This window comes from Macaca mulatta, chromosome 7, assembly GCF_049350105.2.
Source record: "Macaca mulatta isolate MMU2019108-1 chromosome 7, T2T-MMU8v2.0, whole genome shotgun sequence".
NCBI lineage: Eukaryota > Metazoa > Chordata > Mammalia > Primates > Cercopithecidae > Macaca > Macaca mulatta.
Window position 1 is genome coordinate 141324121 of NC_133412.1, and position 23626 is coordinate 141347746.

At 38.3% G+C, this 23626-nt stretch overlaps 1 protein-coding gene and 2 long non-coding RNA genes across 22 annotated transcripts in view; 1 reads left to right on the forward strand and 2 right to left on the reverse strand.

The window, feature by feature from the left end:
• The window catches only part of LOC144330331 (uncharacterized), a 43392-nt gene extending 41493 nt beyond the window's left edge, over positions 1–1899 (reverse strand). The window contains exons 1-2 of the long non-coding RNA XR_013396397.1: positions 1763–1899; positions 1535–1638 (exon numbers count right to left, since the gene is read on the reverse strand). This is a non-coding gene — a long non-coding RNA (uncharacterized LOC144330331). The remainder of the gene's footprint in view (positions 1–1534; positions 1639–1762) is intronic.
• Positions 1–23626, forward strand: part of RAD51B (RAD51 paralog B) — an 851179-nt gene that overhangs the window by 326506 nt on the left and 501047 nt on the right. The window lies entirely within an intron of this gene.
• Positions 11845–23626, reverse strand: part of LOC144330346 (uncharacterized) — a 48874-nt gene continuing 37092 nt past the window's right edge. Inside the window, exons 2-4 of the long non-coding RNA XR_013396413.1 lie at positions 18659–18921; positions 17664–18292; positions 11845–13854 (exon numbers count right to left, since the gene is read on the reverse strand). This is a non-coding gene — a long non-coding RNA (uncharacterized LOC144330346). The remainder of the gene's footprint in view (positions 13855–17663; positions 18293–18658; positions 18922–23626) is intronic.

Sequence of the window (23626 nt, forward strand, 5' to 3'; positions counted from 1 at the left end):
GAGGTTACTGATTTGGGTGGAACAGTGAAAAAGGGGCCCACTTTTATGGGGAAGACAGTGGCTGGTAGGCAGAAATTCACTTTATTCGTATGCATTTTTTCTTTCCTCTTGGGTAAAGAGTTCTATTAGGGTCAGAAGTACTATTTATTTTTGTGAGGTAGATTCTTGTCTCGTGAGAACTGGCATGAAACAGACTCATTATTTCACACTAGCCAACAAAACAGTATTATATCAAAGTAACTTCTAGTCAGTCCAAGCCTGGACTGGATTTGTACTGGTAACCTGGTGGTGCAGGGCTCCAAGTCTCATGCCAGCTCTTGTCTCCCTCATTAAACTTCCTGTTTTAGTAATGATTAAAAACAACCCTCTTTACTACAATATATTTTCTTATTGGCTTTATACTCGAAGTTGCAAGTACTTTATAAAATTATTTTTAGTTTTGCATGCTGTATAATAATCCACCTAATTTGGTAAGCATAGTACATAAAAGAAATAGCTGAAAGGCTTTAGAGAAAGTTCCCTACTCATACCTCCCCCTTTACAATAATCTCAGCATTAATATCTTATGTCATAAGAGGGTGGCCTGGCACAGTACCATGAATATAGTGCCCGATACCCAGTGGTAACCTACCAATGACTGTTATGGAAATGATGGGTGATGATAGTGTAGGGGAGAGACTGAAAACCAAAAGTTTAGAGATCTGTGTTCTGTTTTCAGCTTCATTTTAATGGCCTACTGGGAGACCAGGTACATTATTTCTGCTCTTTTTTTTTTTTTTTTAGTTTCTCCGGCTATACATGAAGAAAAAAGTCCTAGTCCACTCGCCAACCTGATGGGCATGTTGTGAAAATGAATGAAAGTATAAAGTTCTTAAAAAGGTGCTATAACTAATAGGTACAAAATACTAATTATTATTTTTACGCTTCAGAATAGTAAACCTTTGGAGTAAATTTTTTCTATTATATTTATTAGTCTTTCCTTTAACAATTATTTGCCAAATTTAACTCTTTTTCTCTTTTAATTAGACCCAGAGTATAGTAAAAAATTGATGGTTTGGCTTTCAGAAAGAGTTATTTTGTTGTCTCTACCAACTTTTCAATTAAACATTTTTAGCTGTGAATCAAGTTTCATCTTCAAAGTGTCTTCAATTTTAAATAATCTGAGAATACTTACCTGGTGGTGTAGACTAATGTAGCAGGGAAGAGAGTATTAGAAGTGCTGTTGAAGTCATCATTCCCATTAGCACCCATCTGCGGATTCCCAAACCTTTATTTCTAGGCTCAGATATTTTTCCTGATCCCCAGACTTATTAATCCAGTAACTAGTCAACTTCTTTACCTGGATGCCCCGTAATGATTTATAGCATAACATACATAAAACTTAATATTCTGTTCCTGAATTTGCGCTCTCTGTGAATGGAATAGCTATCCACCTCGTCTCTCAAGCTGAAAATCCCTCACCCCATTCCTCAACATCTGTAGATCTGACTGCCGTAATACTTTATGCCACTTATCTCCATCCCCCGATTACTACCTTAATTCGGCTTTTGCTCTTCTGTCCTCGGGCAGCTGCGATTGTCTTCCTGCCACCAGTCTGGTCTCATTACAGTCTGCTCTCCATACCATTTCCAGATTAACCTTTCCAAAATGCAAATCATAAAATATTACTGTCTCATTTTAAAAATATTTAGTGGTTTCTTATGTGCTATAAGACAAGGTTTACACTCTTTATATTGGTTATTGAGGTCTTAATGATCTTTACCTTGTTTCTAGTCTTGAATCCTCTTATGACCTCTGTTCTAGCCACACGGAAGGTTTGTGGGTTCCAAAACATGCCATGTTGTTGGACATTCAACATTCTCTCCACCCACTTCTTTAATTGCCAACACCTGTTTTATATTTTAAAACTTAATTCCAGTGTGAATTCTTTTGTAACTCCCTCCTTGTATCCCATCATACCCTCTATATACTTCTTACATAGTTCCTATAAAACCTATAGCATATATTTTGTATATATCCTTCCCTTCCTGCTTTATTGTATGAGAGATTATGTCTTGTTTATTTTTGCCTTTCAATGTCCAGCTCAGCGGCTGGTACAGAGGTAGCACTTGGTAGATTGATTAGATAAATGGGTGGAGTAAAATTCTATGACCATATTTTCCTCCTCAAGTTCTACTCCCTTTTCAGTGTTACATGGAAATGGCTTTTTAAAGTACTCACATTAAGAGTTGATGGGTAGACGAGGTCTTTACTTAATTGGTATGATTGATGAGACAACAGGAATACTCCTGTAACCACTATACCTACCCAAAGATTTCATAGACAGTCTGACGTTTCCCCATGAAAAGTCATTTATTAGAGTTCTGATATTCTACTTATAGTCCCTGCCCTCTTTAGTACTTTATAGGTACAAAGTCCTCCCATAAACATTATCTCATTTAATTTGTAAAACCTTATGAGATGGATTTTATTGTATATACTTTATCTCTAAAGTATTTGCAACCTTAGGCAGATCTGTGAATCACTTTGAAGAATAGCTTTCTATTCTTTTTTGTGATTTGTACTACTCTGATAGTGACACTGTTTTGCTAGGCTGTGAGAGTTTGGAAGTGTCTCCCATAATTTTGACACTAGATTTTATTGGGTACAATACAAATATCACTACTTGGGGTGGGCCACATAGTCACGGACCCACAGACACTCAGATAGGAAGAGGCTCTAAAGGACGTTTTCTCTTTGTATATGGAATTGTGTGAAATTTAATAGAAATGGATCTCTAGAATTTTACTTCTTTTACTCAGGACAAAAGTACAAAACAAAACTTTTGTACACTGCCTAGCATGGTGCTCAGTTCTGCAAAGGCCTTTTATGTCTCTGATACTGATGGTGGTGATGATTTAGAAGCAGTGTTTGCCCATATACATATACCATGGTAAAGCAGTTTTCTCCTTTACCAATGATCTATGAGGAGCATTATTTTTATAGATCTTAGATATAAATTCTCTCCTTCAGACTGTTTGCCTGAACCTTAAAATGTAGCACGATTACACAAGCACTCTGGAATTTAGATTAAACAGCATTCAATTTGAAAATCTAATCATATCATCTAAATATCATTAAGTAATAATAGGCTGATTGATAGGGACCAAAGCTGTTTTGGCCTGGTGTTGTATGCCTTTCACTCAGGCAGCCTTTTCAAACCAAGATGTTGATAAAGGGGTCTATAAATCTTAATAGCTGGAGACAGTTTAAAAGCATAGTTCACTGGATAAGGTCACACCCACTTAAGTGACCTATTTTGTATACTTTTCAAAAATAGGTTAATTAACTTAATAGAAATAATAGGACTCTCATATTGATGTGCAATTACTACTAAAACAGTTTGGTTTTTTTTTTTTCTTTCCAAGTGAACATGATGTTCATGAAATTGAGGGCATAATAGCCATGACAAGAACCAGGCTTAGCAAGGCAGGTCATGTTCAGCGAGTACATTTCAGACTTGCCCTTTAAAATCCTCTTTTATTCCAGGTCCTAGGATATAAGCATACACCTCCATCAGATCAGTTTGTTCCTGGCCCTCTCCTATTTCAGTTTTTAGGAGGGATTATTCTAGCTGTCGTTGTTTTCCTAATCAGTATAACAGCACTTTATATAGCTTCTGATCCCTGAAGACTCCAGCTTGCATAGTAAGCTCAATGAATTTTGGTCTCTTTTTATTTTAATCTGAGGCTTTCTTCATTTTTCTAACGGATGATTCATTTGCTAGCCTGGGAGAAGCACGGTTTCAGATCGTATAAAAGGGCAAGGGAATACCCAGACCAGAGTCACATTCTGGTTATATTCTCCTCAAGTAGCCTGCTTTCATTAGTTGTTGTTGTTGTTTATTGCCTGTTTCAAATTTTCTGCTTCCAAAGCATTTTATCTACTCTTAGGTTTCTTATTGATGATTATAACCTTCTTATTCTATTATTGGTCACTAATTTTGCATAATTTGATTTTCCCCTTCATCTGTTCCTTAACATATAACCCCTTAATGTTTTACATCGTAAGTTGAGTACATGGGCATTTGTTATTCTTTGGAACTTTTAAATATATTTTAAATAACATATACATTTAGAAAAGTTAACCCCCTCCCCCAATCTGATATCTTGTATCACAAATAACTCTCTACGTAGATGTTGCTGAGTCCCGCTGGCTCAAATTTTCCTGTGACCAGATGGTCTGAGAGGCAGTTAGTGATGCACATTCATGGAAGGGTGGGTTCTTGCAAGGTAGCCATGATGGGAGTATTTGAATTGATGGATATATGTTGATCTGATGGGCGCATTTTGAATTAGAGGTTCTAGATGATCTTCTTGTTCACCTTACAGTAGTGTCATTTCTCTGCTTGTTTGCACTGCCCTTACAACAAAGCCTTTTCTAAATTAAACAAGTCTTATTTATATGTTTTGTGTGTGTGCTCATAAAAAACAGCGAAGAATACTGTTCTATGGACTCTTAGCTGTGGTGGAAAGAACCATTTAAACTCTCTCGGCTTTAAGTTCTTCATTAGGAAGATGCCTTTCTTACCGAGAGTTGTAATGATTGTGAAGTTCAGTTTTCTGACTTCTCCATTAAGGAATAAGAGAACTCTTTGGTTTTAAATTGAATGATGGAGTGATTCACTCTGTAATGTAGGAGGGAACCTACTGTACTTGAATTTGCTATATTTCTTTATTTCCTAGGTTAATGGTGGTGGTTTTCCCTCCCAAGCATTCTCTCTAGAGTTTAGCAGCATCCTTTCCTTGAAAGCAAAGACCTCATTTCCTATTTCTTTCATATCCTTTAATTTGCCTAGTACAGGGTCCATTTCAAGTAAGCATTCATTAAAAACATTTTAGTTAATTAACTACAAAATGTCTGGCTCAGGTTTAGGAGAGAATGAAAGACTGGGCAGGGGAAGTACTGGCATACAGGAGAATTAAAATCAGAGGATATCCTTTTTATTACTATTTTTTTTCCCAATAATAAAAGTACTCTATTTTCCTTCTTTAAGAAAGCTATCCTTTAAAAAACTAGTGTTCTAAAACCACACCCTGAAATGACTACTGTTAACATTTTGTCATATTTCTTACTAGTCTTATTTTATACACATTTAAAGTTTTTACATAGTTTAGCTTATATTTTACAGTTTTTATATAGTATTTTTTACTTATCATGTTATCTCATCCTATTAAAAACTTTTTTGTCAAAAGAATTTTAATGGCAGCAGAATGGTTTATCTCACGACTGTAACATGAATTCTATAACCGTTCTAGATGTTGGACATTCAGGCTGGATCTATTTTTTCATGATTATAAATAGCAAGTTGCCTTTTGGAAAGGCTATACAACTTTTTATTCTCATTTCTGAGTATAAAATGTTGATGAAAAAAATGTATTGGGAATGATGACTTCACTGAGTTTTAGACAAGGGTTTCCAGAAGTAAAAGCTTCATGTCTTGGTTTTGGCCTTTGGGTAGAAAAAAGTAAGTTTTTACCAGGAGTCCTTGAAAGGGAAGGCCCTGCAGGCCAGGGGTTTCAGGCTCCTCCTCCATAACCCAGCAAGTGGCGAAAGTCTCGCTTTTCTGTGTAAACAAGTAGACAGGTTCGCAGCCTGATCGAGTTCATGTATTTATAGAAGAGGTTCTCTTTTTCTTGAAGAATTTCTGACTTACTTGATCCGTCATCATTGTCTCGTATTTGTAACTTTAGAGCCTGACAGAACAAAAAAGAAATAAGGCATTTCTGTAGCAGAATCTTATTTGGAGAAAAGGATTCAAGACTACAGTGTCCTTTTTTGGGGGTGGGGGACAGAGTTTCGCTCCTGTTGGCCAGTCTGAAGTGCAATGGCAGCAATCTTGGCTCACTGCAACCTCTGCCTCCTGCGTTCAAGCAATTTTCCTGCCTCAGCCTCCCAAGTAGCTGGGTTTACAGGCACCCACCACCACACCCCGCTAATTTTTTGTATTTTTAGTAGAGACAGGGTTTCACCATGTTGGCCAGGCTCGTCTCAAACTCCTGACCTCAGGTGATCCACTCACCTCAGCCTCCCAAAGTGCTGGGATTACAGGCATGATCAACTGCACCCAGCCTACAGTGTCTTTTACTAGAAATTGTAATTTTATTAGTTTCTAAAGAAAACATTAAATGCAGTGTTTTGTAGGCAGTGATTACCTTTCATCTTGTTTGTCACATTTCTCATTCTTTTGTGTGTGTGTGTGTGTGTGTGTGTGTGTGTCTGTGATGGAGTCTCACTGTTGCCCAGGCTGGAGTGCAATGGTGCAATCTTGGCTCACTGTAACCTCTGCCTCTGGGGTTCAAGTGATTCTCCTGCCTCAGCCTCCCAAATAGCTGGGATTGCAGGTGCCCACCACCATGCCCAGCTAATTTTTTGTATTTTTAGTAGAGACAAGGTTTCACCATGTTGGCCAGCCTGGTTTTGAACTCCTGACCTCAAGTGATCCACCCACCTCAGCCTCCCAAAGTGCTAGGATTACAGGTGTGAGCCACCACACCCAGCCATATTTCTCATTCTTGTTTTAGGCTGATGAAAATATTTAATATTTCAACACCTCTGTATCATAGCCATGTTTAAATGTGCATATCCACCAGTCAATTTTAATACATTCCTTTCCATTACATTCTGTTAGGTCTTCAGTTCAACTGTATCTCCCTCAATGTCAATTTGTACCTTCCCTCCTCCCTTAAATTGCTTAGTTCTCATTTGGAAAAGGTAAGGAAATCCTTTGTCAGTAGTTAAGAGGAGGATGTATGATTTTCTGTCATTACATTCTTAATCTATTACATGTGTATTTGTCCCGTCCTTACTGACTTAGCCTCTGACCACACTGCAAAATGCAAACAGAGCCAGATACTGATGCGTTTGTCCCTTCATTAGCCAGGGCCCAATTCATAATTTCTATTTTCTAATTTTGGAGAATAAGAAGCTTAGCTAGATTAAGAGGCTTTCCTAAGTCACATAACCATTTGCAACTAGCTAAGAACACGATTGTGAACTCTTGCCAAACTCCTCCATAAAATTCCATAAGCTTGTGGGAGCTCATTTATACAATATATAAGAGGTTATAAAGGCAAGGAGAATAATTGAATTTCTATATATTTAGATTGACTGATATCTCCCAAACTTCAAGTGGAAAAAAAAAAGCCCTTAAAGAAAGAACTGAAGAGAATTAAAATGATGTGACCCGAACCATGGTTCCTTTCTCATTCAATTATTTTCTTTTAACCACTGATGGCTTTTTGTGCTTCGCTGGGTAAGTTTCTAGCTAGTCAAGCCTATGTTATGAAAGAGAAATAAGACACTTAATCCTGTGAATGATTAACTAGTATTGGCCTCCCTTCCCAGTAGTTTGCCCTTCCTGTATTGTAGTCTGTTTACTCATTTCTGAGCCAAATCTCCAAGGTCTCTTATTATTGAGTGTAGGGACACCTGGATTACAGGGAATTAGGCCTTTGTTTTAGTCTGAAGATGATGTGACTAATTATACAGTTCCAGGTATTTGCATTTTTAAAGGCATTTTAAAGTTTATTGCTTGTGAAAACCTACTTAGTAAAGTATCATTTTTAAATTTTACAGGTGAAGAAATAGAGCTCAGAGTTTTACTTGCCAAAAGTTCCACAGAAAGTTAGTGGCAAATTCAAATGAGTGTATACTCATGTATACTTAGCTCAGTGTTTAACTCATGGAGGTATTGTTTTGTTTCTTATTTATAATATAAAGCCAAGTAGGACTGGCTCGAGCCATTTGTAGTTAATACATTTTGGTCTTTGATCTTTTTCCACTTAAGGTCAGACTTCAAGATAGAATTATATTCTTTATATTCTTTGCAAAGAGCTGATTGCCATCTTGCTATACTGTCTGTGGGAACACTCTGGCCTTAGAATCCAAGATTTTATTCTCCAAGACAGCAGCCAGTAAGTACAGTGAGACCTAAGTGGGGAATTAACTTTTGGGCTGTAGATTTTGAATGAGAAGTCCTACTCAGGATCTGAGAGGTGACCAGAATGAGTGACTACTCATTGATTTGGATTCCTGGGTCTCGGCACCTTCTGTGGGATAAAAATCACATGCAATGTGAGTAATTTTGTGGAAAGGTCTCTAGGTCTTGGTCCTGGTTCATAGACTGTCTCGGTTCCTCGGTAGAGAGAACTTAGATGAGAAATGACTCCCTTGTTGTCATATTGAAGCAGCAGCAGACTATTAGGGAGTACCCATGTTCCTGGCTTCTTTCCTTGGGCTGGAACCATTCAACTGCACAGATAAATATTTACTCAAGAAAGAATGCATAGCTTTGTAACAGTCTTAAGATGAGTAAAAGTCTTAAGATCAGTAAAATATACAAACTGACTCCTATGTAGGTTGTTATATTGATATCTGTGGCCACATATTGGTCCATGAAAGGGATACTTCTAGCCACTGAAATCTTAACCACCAGAAACTTATTCTGCAGGGCATCTTTGTAATTATGGCACTGACTAGCCCAAGTCTTAGATTATTTCACTGTGATGTTTCCAGTATAGCATCAACTGTATATGTGATTGGCATTTGCCTATTAATTCCTTCTTCCTGTCTTATCTTCTTAATGACTCTTATACATTTTGTTATCTTTTCTTACTCTCCATGTACTAGTTCTTACTCTGCATGTTCAGACTCTAGTGTAGGTGCTAGTAAGTTCCACTTTCTGGTAGATTATTTAGAGTACAGGATAGTCAAGGGAATAAGGATGGTGCTAAGGCAGGCTGTGGTGGTTTAAGCCTATAGTGCCAGCTACTCAGGTGGGAGGATCCCTGGAGCCCAGGAGTTCCAGGGTGTAGTAGAGCTATGACTGCATCACTGCACTCTAGCTTGGGCAAAAAAGTGAGACCCTGTCTCAAAAAAAAAAAAAAAAAAAATGGTTATAAGAACCATAGGAAAGAGAACAACATCATTCTGACTAAGACAAAGATATAACCTTTACAGATCTCAGTGTCTCCAGGCTAGGACAAGAGCAACTCAGATATAGTACCCTGAGCCTTTCAATGATTGCTATTTAAAAAGTATATGACTGTAGGATAGGATACATTGGAAATACTGAACAATGCTGGAGGAAAGCCAACAGTATGCGGATAAGACCTTCCATTGGGGCCAAGATGAGGGGACACTGAATTGGATCAAGGTTAATGACTAAAATGCTTTGCTTCTAATATACACATGACTAACTCCCTTACTCACTTCAAGCCTTTGCTAAAATGTTATCTTCTCAATGGGTCTGCAAACCTATTCTGACCTACCTATTTAAACTTGGAATTAATTGAATGAATTAATGGAAGCCTCATGTTGATTAATCCTCTTTTCAAGGACTGAACTGCATTATATAAGAAAATTTAATTCTATTAATGGTGAGCTCAGTGGCACAATCCACATCTAAGTTTTTAGCTTTATCCTCCTTGCAAATAATGGTATTGAGTTAGTGTAAATATTAATAATATTTGCCCATGAGAAAGAAACAGAATGTTCTCTACCTTTCTCCAGCCATACTTTGAATCCTGGGGAATCAGCATTTCCCAGAAAGATCAAACTATCGATGACAAAGCAACAGATTGATTCCATTGATGGATCTTTTTATAATACTGACATACCACATTCTTTCCCATGGCTTTTGCATTTCTATTTTTCCATCCGAGACTTACAACTTCAAACTCCATTTTCCATCCTTTTGCTGGCATGAAGAAGGAAAAAAGAAATCATGGTGCATTTACTGGCCTTAAAGAAAGTTGGTAAGTTTATAAAAGAAATGAAGCATACTAAAGAGGAACAGTATTTGAGTTTCATCAGTTAAGCAGAGCAATTTAAGTACTGAATGCTTCATAGTGACCATTTCCATTTTATTCATTGTAGGCAGGTTTATAAAGATGGCTAGGTGCACTTGTTCATGGTTCTCCCACCTGTGTTTGGGATGTGCTACCTCACAAGCATAGCTGGCTGGGGATAGTCTTTAGGTAGAAAATAGCTAAGAAACACCTATTTTTGGTTGTGTAAAATGAGCTATTGCTGACATATTCTATGATTCATTTCTTTCTAAATGAGTACTGGGGCATAAAACTAAGTGTGCCGATGTCTCACTGGTCTTGGATTCTTTTATGGTTCCCCAGCCAAATTCAAGTTGAATTATGGTATCTGTTTAACTTGCAGGTGTCTGAGATAAGTTATCAGTTAACATTTATACATGAGATCACCATCTCCTAGTAAGTACAGAGTACTGGTAGAAAATGTGTGACTCAGTCTGACTTGGGTTCAAATCACTCTACTACCTTTTATTACATGAATTCCATCAAGTGAACCTCTCTCAGCCTCCATTTCCTCATCAGTAAAGTCTGACAGTTCCAAGCCAATGGCTTAATGATTTCTCTACTACATATGCACTTCCTAGAATAGTTGCATTCAAAATTGCAATATATTTCATCAAGATGTTGCCTCTCTTTCCTTCTCTTTCTCTTCCATCACAGTAAGTGATATAGAAGCCTGCTTGCTGCACTCATAAATAAATTGCCAGACATGTGCTATAATAGGCAGGATCCTCCTGCTGAGCCTATACTCTATTTGGATGCTGTGTTTGTTAGTTGGAGTCTCAGAGTATGTGCCAACTCACCAATCTAACTAATCCTTAACTATCCCTAGGAGATGATGAGGAGGCAGATTTTATCTCTTAGGCATACATCTTGGAAAACATACCAAATAACATGTATCTAGTTTTCTGGGGCTTTGTATGGATGGGTAGCAAGTGAGGCACAGAGAGGTTAAGAAACTTATCCAAGATTCACAATAGTAAATCATAGAGCTGGGATTCAAACCCAGGTCCAACTAATTCCAAAACCTGTACTCTTAATCAGTATGCTGTTCTCAAAGACTTAGCTCTTAAATCCTTAGTCATTTCTCAAAATAAGATAATACATTCTAGTGCTGAAATAGTGGATCAGGAAATTTAGAGTTTGCTTCTTAGCTTTTTCAGTGACTTCATCTCAGGCAACTCAATCATCATTAGATTATTTCTCTACAAGGAAATGAGGATCATGATGTCTGTCACTCAGGGATAGAATGAGCACTAAAAACTAAAACAATAGCCTCTGTAAAAGCCCTTTGGTCTCCAGAGTTGATGAACATTGCATGAATTTACAGTGTTAATATTTTATATTGAAGACTTCTGAGCAGGTCCATTTTGAACACAAAAAAAGGTAAACTTTGGATCATGTGTTCCCTGATTCTAGAAATTAAAGGTAACCAACCTTGAAATTAAATAGTTATAGCAGTACCAAAAGAGGATAGGATTATGGAACAATATGGCCCAGGTATCTTATACAGAAGGCTTCTGGATTGTTTCATTTAGCAGCAAGAGTATGTATTTCATGGGCCTGGGGCATATTAATCAACTGCACTATGCCAAGATGGAGTTCTGTTTTTTACTAGAGATCTGTTCTAAATCACTCTGTTCATAATATTGTCATCAAGTTTGCCATCCACAATTGATGCATGTCACAAAATGAGCAAAGGAGTCCTTTTCTCTAGAGTGTAACTACCAGAATGGGCCAAGAAAGGTAATATTGGACTAAGACTTGTTTCTGAGAAAAATTTTTCTTCCAGATTCGAGACTGACACTGAGTGTACAATGCCACATTGACTTCCAATTGCAAACAGCACATAATTCTGTACACCAACACTTGGTGATGTTTTCCTTTAAAACTTTTAAAAGCACCATCTTTTTCTGGGTGCCAGAAAGGCACTCAGCCCAACAGTATTTGTCTGTGACTGCTCAAGCACACGTGTGTGCATACACTTGGGTGTGTGCGTGTGTGTGTGTGTTTACACAGGTAGGCACCTAGGTATTTTGATCTCAATTTTTAGAATGATCTTTGTTGCTGGCCAGTACCAGAGTGATCTAATTATACATGCTTTACTGATTTCCATCTACCAAAAGTCATGTTTCAAGTTTAACTAGATATCCTCAGTAGATGTTTCCTTAAAAATATGCAATCACATGTGCTTACCTTTTCTCTCACTGGGCTAGAGCTTAAGTCCACTTATAAGGAGAAAGTATACAAAAGCAACTCTAAATTGATGAGGGCGATGGAGGGGGGCAGTGGGGAGAGAGAGAAAGGGAAAAAATGAAAATAAGAAGCAATTAAGTTTTTTAAAAAAATAATTAGCTTAAGCTCCTGGAAACACCTGTAAATAAATTTAAGAAAGTCTTCCAAAAGTCAACAGAATTTAACTCTCCAGCCAAGATGTTCAAACTTTCTGGCATTTGACTAACCTTTTATGCTCTCTTGTCTATTGATCATTGAGCCACTGTTGAGACGACCAGATGACCAGTTGCTAAGCATACTTTAAAGGAAGTTACCTTGCCTGAAAACATTTTCCTACTCAGATTTCTTTAACAGCTCAATGCACATGACCTTGGCATTGCTTCAGAGGTGGCAACTCATCCAAGTAGGCAGAATACCTGGTCTCTCAGCACTGCTTTTATAATGCCCTTTTTCTAACGTTGAGCTGGTGACCATGTTGCCTTCTTCATTTTGCAGTAATCAGGGTTGTCTTCTTTTCTCATATCCCTTTCCTGCCTGAGGCTGCTTCAACAAACAGCAAGTATAAACTGAAACCCTATCTCTTTGTGGATCAAACATACAGCTTGAATACATTGATAAGTAACTTAAAAAAAAAATATTTAGCCTGTGGACCTATTTATCAAAATGCTATATAAAGTTATTGTTTTCCAGTGACCCAGTTAGTTGAAATATTCTTTCTGAAGCTATGGGAAAAAGACTATTATTATTGTTTTATATGATTTTATCATTTGTTTAGTTAGGTATCACTTCCCACTTTACAGTGTGTTATGCATACTTTCTTTTTTTCTGTCATCCTTCCCCCATGTCTCTACTCTCCAGTCTCATGAATAAAGAAACAGGGTTCCCTACTTGACAGTAACCACATGAGGAGTTGACATTGGAGACTGGATTAAGACTTCGATCATCAGTCATCTAAGTAATTGGGCTATGCGTATCCTGTTGAATCACATTCCTTCTCAAATCCTTCTTTGTTAAAAGTTTGAAGCCCAGGCCTTTCAAATTTCTCTTATCCCTTTAAGTCCGCAAAGAAATTTTTAGGCTCTTTCTGGAGGGTTGTAACTTCTCCCCAGTGCTATCCAATACCTGGCATACTGGAAATTGGCAGAATGTGGGGTCAAGAGAGAAGGGAGTTCTCAGTAAAGCACCATTAGAATTCTCCCACAGTTTAACACATTCATTTCATTGCCTCTGTTTTGTGTGGCTAGCAACTGATGTTGTTTGGCTGTGACATGGGTAAACAGATGTTGTAAAAAATCTGAAAAACAAAAAAATCATCTTTCCCTACTTTTTCAGGCAGACTGAAGACAGAATCCTTTTTTGGTTATAGTGAAGAGGCTGAAATAGGAAACACTTTGAAGTGCAGATAAAATTTCTGCTCTGGTCACAATGGATGCCAAGTGTTATAAAATGATTGTGAGAGTGTGTTTCTATATTGGCATTTTGATATAGAGGCAGGTAAGAGCAATGCCACCTTCCTGCAAAGTACTCTAAAACCCCTTCTTCCTTCATTAATATTTTTCCTTTGAAGATAAAGGAACTGCTTTCAGTATGTGTGAAGCATTCCTTTTGCAGTTAAATTACTGTTTATTGGTGCGTGGTTTCCTTGCTGTGATAGTATGCGGCAGATGTTTCTCATGTATCCATAGGTTTTCAGGCTTTTTCTTTTCAGGATGAGGCTCTGTTGCCTTTTCTTTTTTTCTTTCTTGGCAAGAATCTGATTGGGGATAAAACAGATTTTATGCAGCACATTAAAAATACATATTTAAATTTACCTTTTATTTTTTGTCTAAAAAGTTCACAGAGTACTTGTAGCTATTATTACTCTGAGGCTATTCCTCTGATACAAATGTATTTATTATTTTATTTCTGAGCTACAGGTAGAAAATCTAAATACAGAATATTAAAAGCATGTGGTATAACATGACTTGTACTTAGTAGATACTCAGTAAATGTTTGGAACTTATGAATTGCAGGTTTCTTTCTGATCTTAGTCTAGAACAGTGCTTCACAGCCTTTCTTATGTCATAATACACATAGAAATTGATCATATTTATATGTCATATGGAATTTTTTTCAAAGAACATCTCTAGTTATAACACAATATAGAGAGGGATACAAGTTGAAAAATGCTCTTCTATGTTGTTATTGTAACTGTTAGGGGTAAGACTACCATAGAAAGCATGCATTAGAATGCTAGGCCATGACATGGATAAACAGATATTACATCTTTCAGGGCATCACACCATAGGAGTGGTATGCCTTACATCACATGGGAGATGTGAATGGCTTATAAGGAGCCCCAAACACTAGGACGCCAGCCAGTTCAGGTCTGACTTCAAGACAGCTGGGTCTTGCACAGATGGTAGAAACAGATGGTAGAATGTATATTTGTGTGTTGGCGGGGAGGGTGCCCTGTGTTCCACCTTTTATTCCCACCTTGCATTCTGAGACTAGAGCTTGGCCTATGGCACTGACAATTCCTCAGTCCTGAATAATATGTATAGGCTACAGCATTGCCTAATTGCGTAAGTCACCCTAATGGTTAAAGTTTTGCCACCTGTCACCTTAAAATACCCCAACTTTGAATGGATTCTGAACCATAGCCTATGTGTTTACAATGTCTAGTTTGATGGAACACAGACGGTTTGGGGAGTGCTATCATTCATCTTTACTTTGCCTTCATGTATTATTTTGCCCAAACCTGCTTATCGTACAGCCTGCTTACTAATGGCTCAGTTTGCTCTAGCTAGTTGTGGTTTGGGAGTAGGAGGCCACTCTGCCTCCTACTTAGATGAGGGGGTTGTAAATGTTAGAGAGGGCTGGGATAGAGGAGTACTCTTTTTAAGAAAAGTAGTTGACTTTGATAATGAAAAAGTATCATCATGATTATCATCATGCTATTGAGTGCTTTACTATATTTCTGGTGCTATAAGGTTATATATTTAATACTTACAATCTTATGAGGCAGCTGTCATCATTATCACCACTTTATAAATATGGAAACCCAGGCAAAGAGAGGCTAAGTAACTTTGCCAAGGTCTCACAGGCAGCAAATTGCAGAGCCAGAATGCAAAAGCTACTGCCTTATGATCTGCTTCTCTAAGTAGCTGGGAGTGGAGAAAGCAAGCAGATGTATAGAATGCACTGATCAGGGTGGCTGGGTGAGCTCTGTGCTGAGTTATACTTCAAGGTGTACAGGACAGAGTCAGGGAAATGTGAGAAGACCAAGGGCTTTTCTGGGCAGGAACAGCCATACTGGCTGCTGTGGCAAGGTTGGAGCCTGCCGGGCAACTACAGTGAAACTTCCTTTTCATACAGATTGGGGGAACTGCAAGACAAGCTATCATCACCTCCATATAGCAGGTGAGGGAAGGGAAGCAACAGCAGAGGCATTGGTGTTTTGTATTTAGAAGAGCACATAACCTAATGCTAAAACTCAAACGTTACATCAACGTTTGGATGCTCTTTGAAAGACTTCTCAGGAGAGGTGTGAGAATGATTTGAAATTGGGTTTTAGTCTTGACCATGTGCCACAGCAAACAAAATGAAACTCCCCTTGAGCTAAAGGTAATCAAGATGAAGATGTATTTACAAAGATGAGCAGTGGGATTTATCCAGTGACTCTGGAAGGTAATCCCCAGATTCAGTGCTGCATGAATACCATGCCGCGTTCCTAAGCTAGTAAATTACTCTGAGTTTTATGAGAGCGGATTGTGGGAAGCATCTAGATGAAATTCAGCCTGTTTCACCTCGAGTTCAGGGCTCACTAATGCACCCCAGGTGTGCAGACTGCCCAGGCTTTCTGCCTTGGAAGGCTCAAGGAACTTTCATCCCAAAGGGAAGCCTTGAAGAATACCAAGGGCCTTTCTATCTCTCCTTGATTTTTTGTCAGTTTTCTGCCTACATTTGGTAATTGGAGATATTTGCGGTGTTAAAGCCGGACTTGTTCCTTCTCAGCCTGCCGCCTCCAATAGTGAAATTTTAAGCCTGTGGCTTTGATTGTGCAAAGCAGTGATTTCTCTGCAGTGTCCCTCAAATGTAAAAGGAGAATGACTGAAATACTAGAAAGGAGGTTATGGGAAATCACCAAACAACAATTTTCCACGTCTATAGATCCTTTTATCTGAGGGCAAAAGATGCTAGAAAGGGTGCCTCCAAAGGTGGGGGTTTGGAGGAGCACAATTTAAAATTCTCTGGGTTGTAGGCTAAGGATCAAAGGGTTATGTCCTCAGAATTACATGGTGAGTCACCGGAAAAACTCTGAGTAAAAGTCAGGCATCCTGTTTTCCAATCTTATATGGCTAATAATTTCAACTGGCTTTAAAACAGTACATTTATGTATTTTTTCATTTAGATCCATTGCCACCTAATGAATATAATGATGTATGTATTATATAGATTATGGTTTCCATGCCCTAGAGCATCATGAGGTGTTTTGTCATGAGAATACAGTGGGTTAGGTGAAGAGGTGCTTGAGAAGCCTTGGTGTCTAATGTGTGGTCTCAGTACTCCTGTGGAATCTCCTCCTCCCTTGCAAACCACTGCCTCTATTCAAGCCATCTTGTGCTTCAGTTTAGAAGTTCTCCTTTAAGAGAGAGTTTCCCAAAGCTAAATTAACAGCTCTGCAGTGTACTGAGTAACTGTGATTTACTTTTTCCAATTTTGACTGCTGTAAGCCTTTCAGTTTGTTTCCCACTAGTTTGGATCAATATGTTGGTTTTAACTTTATCTCCAAATGTAATGATTTTACATATTATAGACAAATGTGTTTGCACAGTTAAGGGCAGCAGGATTTGCTTGAACAGAGAATATGTGAGTTCTGTAACTTTTAATATTCAATTCAATGTAAATTTTTTTGTATGTCCTTTTTATATATTCCAGTTTCTGATTATGGGTGACATGACTGAAGGTCAGACCATCTGAAGTGAAGATGGTTAAATTGTGTGTGTTTGCACACGCATACACGTGTGTGTGTGTGCATACATGCACGTACACATGGGTGTTCATGTGGTAAAGCAGAGACAGAGAGATGTTTAATTTCCTCACCACATTGCAGAAACTGGAAGAGACATGTACTGCAGAAACAAATTCTGAGATACCTTTACTAACCACATTTTCAGGGTTCACCTTCTGGGGAAAATGTTAAGACATTTGCAAACATGCCTAGTTTCTTAGAGATTTAAGGGGCATAGACTGTCAGTGACTGTACCTAGAAAGGTAAGACATGGAAAAGAACATAAGCTTTGAGCCACCTAGACTAGGGCTTAATCTGGTCTCACCACTTTTTAGATGTATAACTTTAAGTTGATTACTGGACCTGTATTCCTTTCCTTTCCTTGGTTGACACTTGTTCCAACTTATGATGTTGGTTTATGATTTTAATTTTAGTTTGGTTAACTTCTTATTTGGGGGATTTTGACTGACTTAATTTGTTCTCATCTTGTATTAGGGTTCTCTAGAGGGGCAGAACTGACAGGATAGATGAATATATGAAGGGGAGTTTATTAAGTAGTATTAACTTACACCATCACAAGGTGAGGTCCCACAATAGGCAGTCTCAAGCAGAGGAGCAAGGAAGCCAGTCCAAGTCCTAAGACCTCAAAAGTAGGGAAACCAACAGTGCAGCTTTCAGTCTGTGTCCAAAGGCCCAAGAGCCCCTGGCAAATCACTGGTGTAAGTCCAAGAGTCTAAAAGCTGAGGAACCTGGAGTCTGATCTTCAGGGGCAGGAAGCATCCAGCACAGGAGAAAGATGAAGTCCCAAAGACTCAGCAAGTCAAGTCCTTCCAACTTCTACCTGCTTCTTTCTAGCCACACTGGCAGCTAATTAGACGGTGCCCACCAAGATTGAGGGTGGGTCTGCTTCTCTCAGTCCACTGACTCAAATGTTGAACTTTTTGGCAACACCCTCACAGACACCCAGGAGTAATACTTTGCATCCTTCAATCCAATCAAGTTGGCACTCCGTATTATAACAGTCGCATGTCTGTTATCCTATTGATCCTGATGCTTGAGCTCTAACCCACAGTTCCATTCAGAGAAGATTAGAATTGTTTCAGAGTTGGGCTAGGCATGGTGGTTCACACCTGTAATCCCAGCACGTTGAAAGCCCAAGGCTGTGAGGATTGCTTGAGCTCAGGAGTTTGAGACCAGCCTGGGCAATATAGTGAGACCCCATCGCTACAAAAAATTTTAAAAATTACCCGGGTATGGCGGCATGCACCTGTAGTCCCAGCTACTTGGGAGGCTGATGTGGGAGGATCACTTGCAAGGTTATAGTGAGCTTTAAACAAAAATTATTTTTTGAGACAGGATCTCACTGTCTCATCCAGGCTGGAGTGCAGTGGTGTAATCACAGCTCACTACAACCTCTGCCTCCTGGGCTCAAGCAATCCTTCCATCTCAGCCTCTTAAGTAGCTGGGACTACAGGTACATACCACCATGCCTGCCTAATTTTTTGTATTTTTTTTTCTTTTGTAGAGACAGGGTTTCGCCATGTTACCCAGGCTGGTCTTAAACTCCTGGACTCAGGCAATCCGCCTGCCTCATCCTCCCAAAGTGCTGGGATTACAGACGTGAGCCACTGCACCTTACTGCTTATAGTGAGGTTGCTACTGCACCACTCCAGCCAGGGTGATAGAGCAAGACCCTGTCTCAAAAAAAGAAAAAGGAGGAGAAGGAGAAGGATTGTTTCAGAGTTAAAAAGAATCTTAAAAATCATTGTGTTTTACAACAATTTTTATGCTGCAGGTGCTTCTCTCCAAAGACCATTGGAAGTTTATCTGCAAATGGAAACAAAATACGAACAGTCCCAAAATCTGTGTTTCTGGAGATTTATTATTTCTAATGCTTGAACACTTTGAAAGAGGGACAGATTAATAAGAAGGAGGAGGCTTCCTAGTATGAGGGAAAGTGTTCATGAGTTTTAGCCCTAGCTTTGACTCTCATTACACATGTGAAAATTTTCTCATCTTTAAACAGGCTTAAATACAAAGAATAATTGAAAATATTGGAAACCTAAGTGGTTATAATGTTGTATCTAGTAGTGGGACTAGGAATGATTCTTTGTTTGGTTTAGTTCTGTTTTTATTTCCAAATTTTATGCACTGGGAATGCACTCCTTTTGTATTTACTACTTCACCCCCACCAGCCAAATTGTCTTAAAATGTAAAATCATGAAAAATAAAAGGATAGGGATGATTTTCAGCCCCACTCCCTCATAGGGTTTCTGTGAAAATCAGATGAAGCAATGTAAGAGTGCGCATTGAAAAATAAATAATAACTACATAATAAAGTATTGCTAACATGTTAGATTTAGCCTTAAAGAAATTCAGCTTATGTATAGGGCAAATGGAATGGCATGCAGATTCTTGAATCTCTTGAATTCATCATTTCAGTTTGCTGTTCCTGCAAGAGGAAGGAATTCCACAGATCCAAAATGCATATCTATTTGTCACAAAGACAATAAGATGATTTGCTGCTACTACAGACTGATAGCAGATTTATCAGCATTGAAATAATTATTTTAAAGGCTACAGGAAAAACATGATCATAGCAAGGAATTATATCATGTTCTTGAGTAGATTAGAGAGAAAGAATAGAAGTCAGGCAGATGAGGCTTGCCTACAGTCTCCAACCTTTTTTGACACCAGGGACCAGTTTTGTGGAAGACAATTTTTCCGTGGATGGGGGCGGGGTGGCTGTTTCAGGATGAAACTCTTCTACTTCAGATCGTCAGGCATTAAATTCTCATAAAGAACACGCAACCTAGATCCCTCGAATGTGCAGTTCACAATAGGATTCGTGCTCCTATGAGAATCTAACTCTGCCACTGATCTGACAGGAGGTGAAGCTTACCTCCTGCTGTGTGGCCCAGTTCCTAACAGACCACAGACTGGTGTTGGTCCATGACCTGGGGTACCCCTGCACAAATCTAAAAACTCTCCCTTTGAGGCATCACATTACCCAACTGGAAACTATAGTATAAGGCTACAGTAACCAAAACAGCATGGTACTGGTACAGAAGTGGACACATTAACCAATGGAACAGAACAGAGAATCCTGAAATAAAGCCACACACGTACAGATGTCTAATCTTCAACCAAGTTTGCAAAAATAAGCAATGGGGAAAGGATTCCCTGGTCAATAAATACTGCTGGGGTAGTTGGCTAGCCATATGCAGAAGAAAGAAACCAGACCCCTAGCTTTCACCATATGCAAAAACTAACTCAAGATGGATTAAAGATTTAAATGTAAGACCTCAAAATATAAGAATCCTAGAAGAAAACCTAGGAAATACCATTCTGGACATGGGCTTTGGTAAAGAATTTGTGACTAAGTCCTCAAAAGCAGTTGGAACAAAAACAAAAATTGACAGGTGGGACCTAATTAAACTAAAAAGCTTCTGCACAGCAAAATATACTATCAATAGAATAAACAGACAACATGCAGATAGGGAGAAAATATTCATAAACTATGCATCTGACAAAGGTGTAGTATCCAAATTCTGTTAGGAACTTGAACAATTGAGCAGCAAAACCCAAATAACCCTATTAAAAAATGGGCAAAAGACATGAGAAGACACTTCTCAAAAGAAGACTTACAAGCAACCAACAAACATATAAAAAAATACTTATTGTCAGTAATGATCAGAGAAATGCAAATCAAAACCACAATGAGATACTATCTTACATCAGTCAGAATGGCTGCTATTAAAAAGCCAAAAAACAACATGTTGGCAAGACTGCAGAGAAAAGGGAATGCATGTACACTGTTGGTGGGAATGTAAATTATTTCAGCCACTGTGGAAAGCAGTTTGGAGATTTCTCAAAGAACCTAAAACAGAATTATCATTTGACCCAGCATTCCATTACTGGGTGTATATCCAATAGAAAACAATTTTTTCTACCAAAAAGACACATATGCATACTCACACATTCATTGCAGCACTATTCACAATAGCAAAGACATGGAATCAACCTAGGTGCCCACCTGAGAAAGAAAATATGGTACATATGGACCATGGAATACTATGCAGCCATAAAAAGAATGAAGTAATGTCCTTTGCAGCAGCATGGATACAGCTGGAGACCATTATCCTAAGTGAATTAAGGCAGGAACAGGAAACCAAATACCACACATTCTCACTTATAAGTGGAAGCTAAACATTATGTACTCAAGAACATAAAGATGGCAACAGTTGACACTGGGAACTACTAGAGAAGGGAGGGAGGAAGTGGGGAGAAGGGTTGAATAACTATTGAGTACTGTTCTCAGTACCTGAATAATGGGATCATTCATACCCCGAACCCCAGCATCACACAATATATCCAGGTAACAAACTTGCACATGTATCCCCTGAATCTAAAATAAAAGTTGCAAAAGGAAAAAAAAAGAACTCTCCCTTTGGAATGTCATGTTGACCACGTAGAAATGTGGGAAACCTGCTTGTTAGTGGTGACACCCACATGGAAGTGCTTATTTTACTTATCCAACTTCCCACAACCTTTGTGATTATGGGCCACCATCAAGAGATCTCATTTAAATTAAATTTATCCTTCATATGCTTTTATGTTTGTAAAAGTAATACATACTCATAAAATTCAGACCTTTCAGAGATATATTATGGAGGAAGGGAAAAAGTTCCCCATTTTCTTAGACTTAACTGATGTTAGCATGTTTGTATACAGTCCTTCAAATTTTTTCAATGCGTATATTAACATATTTAGTATTCATTTGCTTCACAAAGAATGTGTTTATATATTATATACTGTTTTGCATCTTTTTCTCTTACTATATCTTGGACATATTTTTATTTTATTTGTTTATTTTTCTTTGTTTTGAGGTGGAATCTTGCTCTGTCATTCAGGCTGGAGTGCAATGGCACAGTCTCGGCCCACCACAACCTCTGCCTCCTGGGTCAAAGCTATTCTCCTGCCTCAGCCTCCTGAGTAGCTAGTATTACAGGTACACGCCACCATGGTTAGCTGATTTTTGTATTTTTAGTAGAGATGAGGTTTCACCATGTTAGCCAAGCTGGTCTTGAACTCCTGACCTCAAGTGATCCACCCGCCTCGTCCTCCCAAAGTGCTGGTATTACAGGCCTGAGCCACCACTCCCGGCTTGGGCATATTATGCTTTGTAATACCAGTTGTCTTAATTGTTCATATTCTTTCAGAGTCATTTAGTGCTTGATTGCAGTGGTACATACCTTACAAAGTTAAGAAGGAGAGCTGGATAGTGATTTCTTTCTTTCTTTTTTGTTTTTCTTTGTTGTTATTCTTTTTTCTTTTTCCTTATTCCTTTCTTCCTGTTTTCTTCCTCCTTCTCACTCCATTATCTCCTCCCTTCTCTCCCTCCTCCCCCCTCCTCCTTTCTCCCCTTCCCTCCTTGTTTCTCCCTCTTCCCCCTTCCCTTTCTCCCATCTTCCTTCTTTCTTCTCTTCTTTCTTATTCTTCTTTTAGGTAAGAAAGAGCTTCTTAGATTGATCATTCAGAAGCAATTGTTATAGACTCCAGTATTAGGTTTGTCTATGGCTCTACTTTGATATTAGCCAATCTATTACTTGTGATTGTTGTACTGATGGTGGGAATTGTGAATTGATTACTTCGTCAAAGCAATTTTTTTCCACACTGACATTCTTTCTAGCAATGGACTTGTGAAATCAAATGGAATTTAGAGGTAATGCTCCTCTGTTTTGGAAAGATGGAATGAGTTATCCACTAGAAACAAATCTGATCTAGTCACTCTCCTATTTAGAGACCTCTTTTCACTTCTTCTCTAAAGAATAGAATCCAAATGTATTCTCTTAGTTTGTAAGATTTTCTTGGGTCACCTCTCTAGCCGTGTATGTGCTTCGGACACACTGATTTCTTGCTGTTCCTCACCTTTGTGTTTTGCATCGACTTTTCTTCCACTAGCATGCTTTTTGCCAGCTTCTCTGCTTGGTGAAACTCGTATGTTTATAGCTCTTCAATAAGGCTTTGCTCCTCCCCCTAGGCACAACTCCTCCTCCTTGTTCTAGACTTCTATTGTGGTGGTTCTGCTGCTATAGTTTAACTTACCTTACCAGTCCTAATCTTTCTTTTAATTTTTTATTGTGTAATTTATTGTTGCATATGTATTATTATATTTTACAATAATTAATATTATATATTTGTTACTATAAGTTTACATACCATAAAGTACACAAATCTTAAGTATACAGTTGATGAATTTGTCAGGTCTGAATTTGTACCTGGACTGTGAGCCTCCAGAGGGTAGGAACAATATTTTAGTCATTCTTATATCACCAGAGGTACTCAATAAGTACTTGAATGAATATGAGTGACCACTATATAATTTCCTCAGTTCACCTAGTGTATATTTCTTTATGGAAAGGGGACATTAACAAGTATTTTTTTGTATAAGTTTCAAACCAAGTAATGTTTGTTCACTAATCTCAAAAGTTGAGAGATTCAACCTAAAGTATTGATTTCCTAGTGGCAA